This window comes from Oncorhynchus clarkii, chromosome 4 (assembly GCF_045791955.1).
Source record: "Oncorhynchus clarkii lewisi isolate Uvic-CL-2024 chromosome 4, UVic_Ocla_1.0, whole genome shotgun sequence".
Taxonomy (NCBI): Eukaryota; Metazoa; Chordata; class Actinopteri; order Salmoniformes; family Salmonidae; genus Oncorhynchus; species Oncorhynchus clarkii.
Genome location: NC_092150.1, coordinates 31,581,439 through 31,593,993, shown reverse-complemented (window position 1 = coordinate 31,593,993; position 12,555 = coordinate 31,581,439).

Genomic DNA, 12,555 nt, shown 5'->3' with positions numbered 1-12,555 from the left:
TTTTGTGTGTAATGTATGTTAAGTGTGTTTAGTGTTTTGCAAATCACTGTGTGTATAGTTTTGCAACAAGTGTGAGGTTGACAATGTGCTTATAGTTGTGCAAATATGGGCTGATGTTTTGATTCTTGAGTGTAAGGTTTTGATAATAGTGTACTACTTTTAATTTTAGTGTGTAAGCAATCAAAAAAAACTGTAATGAACAATGATGGAAAGCTGCTTGCATCCATCTTTGCAGAAAGACTTACAAAAGGTCTTGACCAAATCATTGATGATATCCAGTCTGGTTTTATGAAGGGCAGACATATATGTAATAATATTCAACTAATATTGGACTTCATAGACTACAATGAGCACATTATGCAAGATAGCTTTTTGAGACTCTTAAATGTTTTGGTTTTGGTCAATATTTTCAAATTGTAATTAAAACACTTTACAATAATAGTAACAGCTCTGTTAAATTATCCCATGGAACTTCACGGAGATTCTACATTAGACTTGGAATTAAACAAGGATGCCCAATTTCTCCTTTCTTATTTTTATTGGTCACACAAGTTATGGCACTTCGTATGAATAAGGATCGTTTTAGGGGTAGACAAAGATATAAAATGTTCACAATTGGCTGACGACACCATCATTTTTTTGAAAGATCATAATGAAGTCAGGAAAGCTATTGAGTGTATTAATGCCTTCTCATATGTATCAGGTTTATCTCTGAATATTAGGAAATGTGAATTATTTGCATTGAAAAGATGTGACTTCAACTCAGTATGTAATATCCCTGTAAAAGATATGATCACATATCTTGGTATTAAAGTTAGCAAAGATCGGAAAGAAAGGGCCAATTTATTTGGAAAGAGTTATAACTCCTGGTTACTAAAATATATTTTTTCATCTGGACGTGCACTATTATCAAAATCTGAAGGTCTGTTAGTAACTAAAATTGATATTAAATTATTTAACTTCATATGGAGGAATAAACCTCATTATTTAAGAAAAGCGGGAATATGTAGGACCAAAAGTGAGGGAGGGTTGAATGCTCTGGATTTTAAAACCTCTAATATAATATTTCAGATTAAATGGATACAAAGCTATTTAAGAAATAAGGATTGCATTTGGAATATCATCCCAATTTAATATTCCAACAGATTGGTGGTCTATTATTCTTACTCAAATGCAACTTTGATATGGGAAAAATCCCTATTAAGCTTGCAAACTTTCATAAACAGGTACTTCTAACTTGGAACCTCATGTACGAACACAATTTTTCCCCACATAGGTATACAATCTGGAATAATAAAGACATAAAATACAAAAACAAGTCTTTATTTTTCCAGAACTGGTTTGACAGCAACGTTATTTGGGTTAAACAATTATTGCATAATGATGGATAACTATATGATTATCCAGAATTTATGAGAACACACAATGTTACAGTCACTCCTGAGGAGTATCAAATTGTTGTTAGAGCTGTCCCTAAACTTGCTATTCTTCTTTTAGGAGAATATAACAATACTCCAAGTGCAACTGTTGAGGATTTTGTAGCCTCAGTAGAATTAGAAGGCATTTACATTTTAAACTATAAATGTAATAACATGTATATAAGGAAACTATGTCAATATGTTAAAATGTACTGGAATGCAGCCCTAGGACAAGTGAACTTGAACAAAGTTTTGTGGTTGTCTGGTAAATATTGAATATCTAATAAGGTGAAATAAGTATCATACAAACTCTTTCATAGAATCTACCCTGTAAAGACCTTTATTATACACAGATTTAAAATAGCTATTGATAACAAATGTGTATTTTGTGGTTGTGATCCAGAAACTCTTGACCATTTATTTTGGGACTGTTATGTAAGAAGATTTTGGAGTGAGTTAGAAGATTTTATTTTTTTATTTTTTTTATTTGTTTATCTTTCAGAGATTATTTATCATTAAATGAAGTGGGCCGAGAACAAACCCCTTTTCACATTATTTAAGATAGAATTTAAATATTATTTTGAAATGATCAGTAAATGTAAAAACAAAGAAGCAATACGCACCATAAAACTATTTTACAAATTGAAAATTAATCTTGATATGTAATACCTTGTCTGTTAGGTTAATGTACTCTTGTTTGTATATTTCATTTTTTTTGTATTTGTTGTCTTCATAATATATGGAACGACATTTATTGGATATTTCAAACTTTTTTAACAAATCAAAAACTGAAAAATTGGGCGTGCAAAATTATTCAGCCCCTTTACTTTCAGTGCAGCAAACTCTCTCCAGAAGTTCAGTGAGGATCTCTGAATGATCCAATGTTGACCTAAATGACTAATGATGATAAATACAATCCACCTGTGTGTAATCAAGTCTCCGTATAAATGCACCTGCACTGTGATAGTCTCAGAGGTCCGTTAAAAGCGCAGAGAGCATCATGAAGAACAAGTAGCACACCAGGCAGGTCCGAGATACTGTTGTGAATAAGTTTAAAGCAGGATTTGGATACAAAAAGATTTCCCAAGCTTTAAACATCCCAAGGAGCACTGTGCAAGCGATAATATTGAAATGGAAGGAGTATCAGACCACTGCAAATCTACCAAGACCTGGCCGTCCCTCTAAACTTTCAGCTCATACAAGGAGAAGACTGATCAGAGATGCAGCCAAGAGGCTCATGATCACTCTGGATGAACTGCAGAGATCTACAGCTGAGGTGGGAGACTCTGTCCATAGGACAACAATCAGTCGTATATTGCACAAATCTGGCCTTAATGGAAGAGTGGCAAGAAGAAAGCCATTTCTTAAAGATATCCATAAAAAGTGTCATTTAAAGTTTGCCACAAGCCACCTGGGAGACACACCAAACATGTGGAAGAAGGTGCTCTGGTCAGATGAAACCAAAATTGAACTTTTTGGCAACAATGCAAAACGTTATGTTTGGCGTAAAAGCAACACAGCTCATCACCCTGAACACACCATCCCCACTGTCAAACATGGTGGTGGCAGCATCATGGTTTGGGCCTGCTTTTTTTCAGCAGGGACAGGGAAGATGGTTAAAATTGATGGGAAGATGGATGGAGCCAAATACAGGACCATTCTGGAAGAAACCCTGATGGAGTCTGCAAAAGACCTGAGACTGGGACGGAGATGTGTCTTCCAACAAGACAATGATCCAAAACATAAAGCAAAATCTACAATGGAATGGTTCAAAAATAAACATATCCAGGTGTTAGAATGGCCAAGTCAAAGTCCAGACTTGAATCCAATCGAGAATCTGTGGATAGAACTGAAAACTGCTGTTCACAAATGCTCTCCATCCAACCTCACTGAGCTCGAGCTGTTTTGCAAGGAGGAATGGGAAAAAATGTCAGTCTCTCGATGTGCAAAACTGATAGAGACATACCCCAAGCGACTTACAGCTGTAATCGCAGCAAAAGGCGGCGCTACAAAGTATTAACTTAAGGGGGCTGAATAATTTTGTTTTGATTTGTTAAAAAAGTTTGAAATATCCAATAAATGTCGTTCCACTTCATGATTGTGTCCCACTTGTTGTTGATTCTTCACAAAAAAATACAGTTTTATATCTTTATGTTTGAAGCCTGAAATGTGGCCAAAGGTCGCAAAGTTCAAGGAGGCCGAATACTTTCGCAAGGCTCTGTATATATATTTACAATTTTTTTCGCACACCTTTTTATATATATTTTTTATTTTCCATGAACTCATCTTCAAAACACTCTCCTGAAACCCGCCTCACCAATTTATATATTTATATATATATATATATAAAAACGTGTAATTTACCTCAAATCTGTAATTCTCCATAGAATCTAACCAGAAGCTAGCCAGGAGCTAATCCAGAAGCTAGCCAGAAGCTAGCCTGAAGCTAACCAGAAGCTAATCAGAAGCTAGTTAGCTTCTTTACTGGCTAATCGTTAGTATTCAGCTAACAAATCAAATCAAATCAAATGTATTTATATAGCCCTTCGTACATCAGCTGATATCTCAAAGTGCTGTACAGAAACCCAGCCTAAAACCCCAAACAGCAAGCAATGCAGGTGTAGAAGCACGGTGGCTAGGAAAAACTCCCTAGAAAGGCCAAAACCTAGGAAGAAACCTAGAGAGGAACCAGGCTATGTGGGGTGGCCAGTCCTCTTCTGGCTGTGCCAGGTGGAGATTATAACAGAACATGGCCAAGATGTTCAAATGTTCATAAATGACCAGCATGGTCAAATAATAATAAGGAAGAACAGTTGAAACTGGAGCAGCAGCACGGTCAGGTGGACTGGGGACAGCAAGGAGTCATCATGTCAGGTAGTCCTGGGGCATGGTACTAGGGCTCAGGTCAGTTGAAACTGGAGCAGCAGCACGGCCAGGTGGACTGGGGACAGCAAGGAGTCATCATGTCAGGTAGTCCTGGGGCATGGTCCTAGGGCTCAGGTCCTCCGAGAGAGAGAAAGAAAGAGAGAAGGAGAGAATTAGAGAACGCACACTTAGATTCACACAGGACACCGAATAGGACAGGAGAAGTACTCCAGTACTCCAACCCCACCCACTTTGCCAAAGTACAGCCTCCACACCACTATAGGGATATCTTCAACCACCAACTTACCATCCTGAGACAAGGCTGAGTATAGCCCACAAAGACCTCCGCCACGGCACAACCCAAGGGGGGGGGGGGGCGCCAACCCAGACAGGATGACCACATCAGTGAATCAACCCACTCAGGTGACGCACCCCTCCAGGGACGGCATGAGAGAGCCCCAGTAAGCCAGTGACTCAGCCCCTGTAATAGGGTTAGAGGCAGAGAATCCCAGTGGAAAGAGGGGAACCGGCCAGGCAGAGACAGCAAGGGCGGTTCGTTGCTCCAGAGCCTTTCCGTTCACCTTCCCACTCCTGGGCCAGACTACACTCAATCATATGACCAACTGAAGAGATGAGTCTTCAGTAAAGACTTAAAGGTTGAGACCGAGTTTGCGTCTCTGACATGGGTAGGCAGACCGTTCCATAAAAATGGAGCTCTATAGGAGAAAGCCCTGCCTCCAGCTGTTTGCTTAGAAATTCTAGGGACAATTAGGAGGCCTGCGTCTTGTGACCGTAGCGTACGTGTAGGTATGTACGGCAGGACCAAATCAGAGAGATAGGTAGGAGCAAGCCCATGTAATGCTTTGTAGGTTAGCAGTAAAACCTTGAAATCAGCCCTTGCTTTGACAGGAAGCCAGTGTAGAGAGGCTAGCACTGGAGTAATATGATAATTTTTTTTGGTTCTAGTCATGATTCTAGCAGCCGTATTTAGCACTAACTGAAGTTTATTTAGTGCTTTATCCGGGTAGCCGGAAAGTAGAGCATTGCAGTAGTCTAACCTAGAAGTGACAAAAGCATGGATACATTTTTCTGCATCATTTTTGGACAGAAAGTTTCTGATTTTTGCAATGTTACGTAGATGGAAAAAAGCTGTCCTTGAAATGGTCTTGATATGTTCTTCAAAAGATAGATCAGGGTCCAGAGTAACGCCGAGGTCCTTCACAGTTTTATTTGAGACGACTGTACAACCATTAAGATTAATTGTCAGATTCAACAGAAGATCTCTTTGTTTCTTGGGACCTAGAACAAGCATCTCTGTTTTGTCTGAGTTTAAAAGTAGAACGTTTGCAGCCATCCACTTCCTTATGTCTGAAACACATGCTTCTAGCAAGGGCAATTTTGGGGCTTCACCATGTTTCATTGAAATGTACAGCTGTGTGTTATCCGCATAGCAGTGAAAGTTAACATTATTTTTTCGAATAACATCCCCAAGAGGTAAAATATATAGTGAAAACAATAGTGGTCCTAAAACGGAACCTTGAGGAACACCGAAATTTACAGTTGATCTGTCAGAGGACAAACCATTCACAGAGACAAACTGATATCTTTCCGACAGATAAGATCTAAACCAGGCCAAAAGCAGCACTAAGGTCTAGGAGCACGAGGACAGATGCAGAGCCTCGGTCCGATGCCATTAAAATGTAATTTACCACCTTCACAAGTGCCGTCTCAGTGCTATGATGGGGTCTAAAACCCGACTGAAGCATTTCGTATACACTGTTTGTCTTCAGGAAGGCAGTGAGTTGCTGCGCAACAGCCTTTTCTAAAATTTTGGAGAGGAATGGAAGATTCGATATAGGCCGATAGTTTTTTATATTTTCTGGGTCAAGGTTTGGCTTTTTCAAGAGAGGTTTTATTACTGCCACTTTTAGTGAGTTTGGTACACATCCGGTGGATAGAGAGCCGTTTATTATGTTCAACATAGGAGGGCCAAGCACAGGAAGCAGCTCTTTCAGTAGTTTAGTTGGAATAGGGTCCAGTATGCAGCTTGAAGGTTTAGAGGCCATGATTATTTTCATCATTGTGTCAAGAGATATAGTACTAAAACACTTGAGCGTCTCTCTTGATCCTAGGTCCTGGCAGAGTTGTGCAGACTCAGGACAACTGAGCTTTGAAGGAATACGCAGATTTAAAGAGGAGTCCGTAATTTGCTTTCTAATAATCATAATCTTTTCCTCAAAGAAGTTCATGAATTTATCACTGCTAAAGTGAAAGTCATCCTCTCTTGGGGAATGCTGCTTTTTAGTTAGCTTTGCGACAGTATCAAAAAGGAATTTCGGATTGTTCTTATTTTCCTCAATTAAGTTAGAAAAATAGGATGATCGAGCAGCAGTAAGGGCTCTACGGTACTGCACAGTACTGTCTTTCCAAGCTAGTCGGAAGACTTCCAGTTTGGTGTGGCGCCATTTCCGTTCCAATTTTCTGGAAGCTTGCTTCAGAGCTCGGGTATTTTCTGTGTACCAGGGAGCTAGTTTCTTATGAGAAATGTTTTTAATTTTTAGGGATGCAACTGCATCTAGGGTATTGAGCAAGGTTAAATTGAGTTCCTCAGTTAGGTGGTTAACTGATTTTTGTCCTCTGGCGTCCTTGGGTAGACAGAGGGAATCTGGAAGGACATCAAGGAATCTTTGTGTTGTCTGTGAATTTATAGCACGACTTTTGATGTTCCTTGGTTGGGGTCTGAGCAGATTATTTGTTGCAATTGCAAACGTAATAAAATGGTGGTCCGATGGTCCAGGATTATGAGGAAAAACAATAAGATCCACAACATTTATTCCATGGGACAAAACTAGGTCCAGCGTATGACTGTGACAGTGAGTGGGTCCAGAGACATGTTGGACAAAACCCACTGAGTCGATGATGGCTCCGAAAGCCTTTTGGAGTGGGTCTGTGGACTTTTCCATGTGAATATTAAAGTCCCCAAAGATTAGAATATTATCTGCTATGACTATAATGTCCGATAGGAATTCAGGGAACTCAGTGAGGAACGCTGTATATGGCCCAGGAGGCCTGTAAACAGTAGCTATAAAAAGTGATTGAGTAGGCTGCATAGATTTCATGACTAGAAGCTCAAAAGACGAAAACGTCATTTTTTTTTTGTAAATTGAAATTTGCTATCGTAAATGTTAGCAACACCTCCGTCTTTGCGGGATGCACGGGGGATATGGTCACTAGTGTAGCCAGGAGGTGAGGCCTCATTTAACACAGTAAATTCATCAGGCTTAAGCCATGTTTCAGTCAGGCCAATCACATCAAGATTGTGATCAGTGATTAGTTCATTGACTATAATTGCCTTTGAAGTAAGGGATCTAACATTAAGTAGCCCTATTTTGAGATGTGAGGTATCATGATCTCTTTCAATAATGACAGGAATGGAGGTGGTCTTTATCCTAGTGAGATTGCTAAGGCGAACACCGCCATGTTTAGTTTTGCCCAACCTAGGTCGAGGCACAGACACGGTCTCAATGGGGATAGCTGAGCTGACTACACTGACTGTGCTAGTGGCAGACTCCACTATGCTGGCAGGCTGGCTAACAGCCTGCTGCCTGGCCTGCACCCTATTTCATTGTGGAGCTAGAGGAGTTAGAGCCCTGTCTATGTTGGTAGATAAAATGAGAGCACCCCTCCAGCTAGGATGGAGTCCGTCACTCCTCAGCAGGTCAGGCTTGGTCCTGTTTGTGGGTGAGTCCCAGAAAGAGGGCCAATTATCTACAAATTCTATCTTTTGGGAGGGGCAGAAAACAGTTTTCAACCAGCGATTGAGTTGTGAGACTCTGCTGTAGAGCTCATCACTCCCCCTAACTGGGAGGGGGCCAGAGACAATTACTCGATGACACATCTTTCTAGCTGATTTACACGCAGAAGCTATGTTGCGCTTGGTGATCTCTGACTGTTTCATCCTAACATCGTTGGTGCCGACGTGGATAACAAGATCTCTATACTCTCTACACTCGCCAGTTTTAGCTTTAGCCAGCACCATCTTCAGATTAGCCTTAACGTCGGTAGCCCTGTCCCCCGGTAAACAGTGTATGATTGGAGTGGATGATTCGTTTTAAGTCTAATACTGCGGGTAATGGAGTCGCCAATGACTAGAGTTTTCAATTTGTCAGAGCTAATGGTGGGAAGCTTCGGCGTCTCAGGCCCCATAACGGAAGGAGTAGAGACCAGAGAAGACTCGGCCTCTGACTCCGACCCGCTGCTTAATGGGGAAAACCGGTTGAAAGTTTCTGTCAGCTGAATGAGCGACACCGGTTGAGCGTTCCTACTGCATTTCCTTCCAGAAACCGTGAGAAAGTTGTCCGGCTGCGGGGACTGTGCCAGGGGATTTATACTAATATCTGTACTAACTGGTGGCACAGACGCTGTTTCATCCTTTCCTACACTGAAATTACCATGGTTTGTGGTCATCAGCTATCCTTTAGCTCGAAAATCTATCGCCAGTTTTGTAAGGCGCGGCTTGGACCGGAACATACCGAACCTATTTTTCTCTCCATGTCCCCGGATTTCAACCGCTAACTCTGGACATTTATACCTGGATCTCGCAGCTAGCTAGCTGCTATCCGTGTGACTATCGGTTTTCGTCAATTCCGGAGCAAACATCAATTATTTCGGAGATAGCCAGCTGAAGAGTTCCATCAGTCACAAAGGGGGCGGTGTTGCAATCTACTGCAAAGATAGCCTGCAGAGTTCTGTCCTACTATCCAGGTCTGTACCCAAACAATTTGAACTTCTACTTTTAAAAATCCACCTCTCTAAAAACAAGTCTCTCACCGTTGCCGCCTGCTATAGACCACCCTCTGCCCCCAGCTGTGCTCTGGACACCATATGTGAACTGATTGCCCCCCATCTATCTTCAGAGCTCGTGCTGCTAGGCGAACTAAACTGCTAAACTGGAACACCCCAGCCATCCTACAATCTAAGCTTGATGCCCTCAATCTCACACAAATTATCAATGAATCTACCAGGTACCTTCCCAAAGCCTTAAACACGGGCACCCTCATAGATATCATCCTAACCAACTTGCCCTCTAAATACACCTCTGCTGTCTTCAATCAAGATCTCAGCGATCACTGCCTCATTGCCTGCATTCATAATGGGTCAGCGGTCAAACGACCTCCACTCATCACTGTCAAACGCTCCCTGAAACACTTCAGCGAGCAGGCCTTTCTAACCGACCTGGCCGGAATATCCTGGAAGGATATTGATCTCCTCTCGTCAGTAGAGGATGCCTGGTTATTTTTATTTAAAAATGTATATTTTATTTTTTATTTTTTTTAAATGCCTTCCTAACCATCTTAAATAAGCATGCCCCATTCAAGAAATTTAGATATGCAGCTGTTCAGGGAAGCTAGAAACCATTATACACAGGCAGTTAGAAAAGCCAAGGCTAGCTTTTTCAAGCAGAAATTTGCTTCCTGCAACACTAACTCAAAAAAGTTTTGGGACACTGTAAAATCCATGGAGAATAAGAACACCTCCTCCCAGCTGCCCACTGCACTGAAGATAGGAAACCACTATAATTGAGAATTTCAATAAGCATTTTTTTACGGCTGGCCATTTTTTCCACCTGGCTACTCATACCCCGGTCAACAGCACTGCACCCCCCACAGCAACTCGCCCAAGCCTTCCCCATTTCTCCTTCTCCCAAATCCAGTCAGCTGATGTTCTGAAAGAGCTGCAAAATCTGGACCCCTACAAATCAGCCGGGCTAGACAATCTGGAACCTTTCTTTCTAAAATTATCTGCCGAAATTGTTGCCACCCCTATTACTAGCCTGTTCAACCTCTCTTTCGTGTCGTCTGAGATTCCTAAAGATTGGAAAGCAGCTGCGGTCATCCCCCTCTTCAAAGGGGGGGACACTCTTGACCCAAACTGCTACAGACCTATATCTATCCTACCCTGCCTTTCTAAGGTCGTCGAAAGCCATATCAACAAACAGATTACCGACCATTTCGAATCTCACCATACCTTCTCTGCTATGCAATCTGGTTTCAGAGCTGGTCAGGGGTGCACCTCAGCCACACTCAAGGTCCTAAATGATATCTTAACCGCCATCGATAAGAAACATTACTGTGCAGCCGTATTCATTGATCTGGCCAAGGCTTTCGACACTGTCAATCACCACATCCTCATCGGCAGACTCGACAGCCTTGGTTTCTCAAATGATTACCTTGCCTGGTTCACCAACTACTTCTCTGATAGAGTTCAGTGTGTCAAATCGGAGGGTCTGCTGTCCGGACCTCTGGCAGTCTCTATGGGGGTGCCACATGGTTCAATTCTTGGACCGACTCTCTTCTCTGTATACATCAATGATGTCGCTCTTGCTGCTGGTGAGTCTCTGATCCACCTCTACGCAGACGACACCATTCTGTATACTTCTGGCCCTTCTTTGGACACTGTGTTAACAACCCTCCAGGCAAGCGTCAATGCCATACAACTCTCCTTCCGTGGCCTCCAATTGCTCTTAAATACAAGTAAAACTAAATGCATGCTCTTCAACCGAATGCTGCCTGCACCTGCACGCCTGTCCAACATCACTACTCTGGACGGCTCTGACTTAGAATACGTGGACAACTACAATACCTAGGTGTCTGGTTAGACTGTAAACTCTCCTTCCAGACCCACATCAAACATCTCCAATCCAAAGTTAAATCTAGAATTGGCTTCCTATTTCGCAAACAAAGCATCCTTCACTCATGCTGCCAAACATACCCTTGTAAAACTGACCATCCTACCAATCCTCGACTTCGGCGATGTCATTTACAAAATAGCCTCAAATACCCTACTCAACAAATTGGATGCAGTCTATCACAGTGCAATCCAAAGCCCCATATACTACCCACCATTGCGACCTGTACGCTCTCGTTGGCTGGCTCTCGCTTCATACTCGTCGCCAAACCCACTGGCTCCATGTCATCTACAAAAACCTGCTAGGTAAAGTCCCCCCTTATCTCAGCTCGCTGGTCACCATAGCATCACCCATAGCATCACCCACCTGTAGCACGCGCTCCAGCAAGTATATCTCTCTGGTCACCCCCAAAACCAATTATTTCTTTGGCCGCCTCTCCTTCCAGTTCTCGGCTGCCAATGACTGGAACGAACTACAAAAATCTCTGAAACTGGAAACACTTATCTCCCTCACTAGCTTTAAGCACCAACTGTCAGAGCAGCTCACAGATTACTACACCTGTACATAGCCCACCTATAATTTAGCCCAAACAACTACCTCTTTCCCTACTGTATTTATTTTACTTATTTATTTTGCTCCTTTGCACCCCATTATTTTTATTTCTACTTTGCTCATTATTCCAATGCAAATCTACCATTCCAGTGTTTTACTTGCTATATTGTATTTACTTTGCCACCATGGCCTTTTTTTGCCTTTACCTCCCTTAACTCACCTCATTTGCTCACATCGTATATAGACTTGTTTATACTGTATTATTGACTGTATGTTTGTTTTACACCATGTGTAACTCTGTGTCGTTGTATGTGTCGAACTGCTTTGCTTTATTTTGGCCAGGTCGCAATTGTAAATGAGAAATTGTTCTCAACTTGCCTACCTGGTTAAATAAAGGTGAAATAAATAAATAAATAAAAAGAGAGACCTAAGATAACAACATAGCAAGGAAGCAGCACATGTCAACACAGCATGCTAGCAACAGAACATGGTAGCGGCACAAAACATGGTGCAAACATTATTGGGCACAGACTACAGCAAAAAGGGCAAGAAGGTAGAGACAACAATACATCATACAAAGCAGCCACAACTGTCAGTAAGAGTGTCCATGATTGAGTCTTTGAATGAAAAGATTGAGATAAACATTTCCAGTTTGAGTGTTTGTTGCAGCTCGTTCTAGTCGCTAGCTGCAGTGAACTGAAAAGAGGAGCGACCCAGGGATGTGTGTGCTTAGGGGATCCTTTAACAGAGAGGGTTTTATAAATAAGCATCAACCAGTGGGTTTTCAATGGGTATACAGTATGACCAGTTTACAGAGCAGTGCAGTGATGTGTCCTATAACTTCTTATGGATCAAATCCAGTTAACGGGATCGATTTGACAACATCCGGTGAAATGGCAGAGCGCCAAATTCAAATTAACTTATTATAAATATTTAACTTTCATACAATCACAAGTGCAATGCACAAACATATAGCTTAACTTCTTGTTAATCCAGTCACCGTGTCAGATTTCAAAAAGGCTTTACGACAAA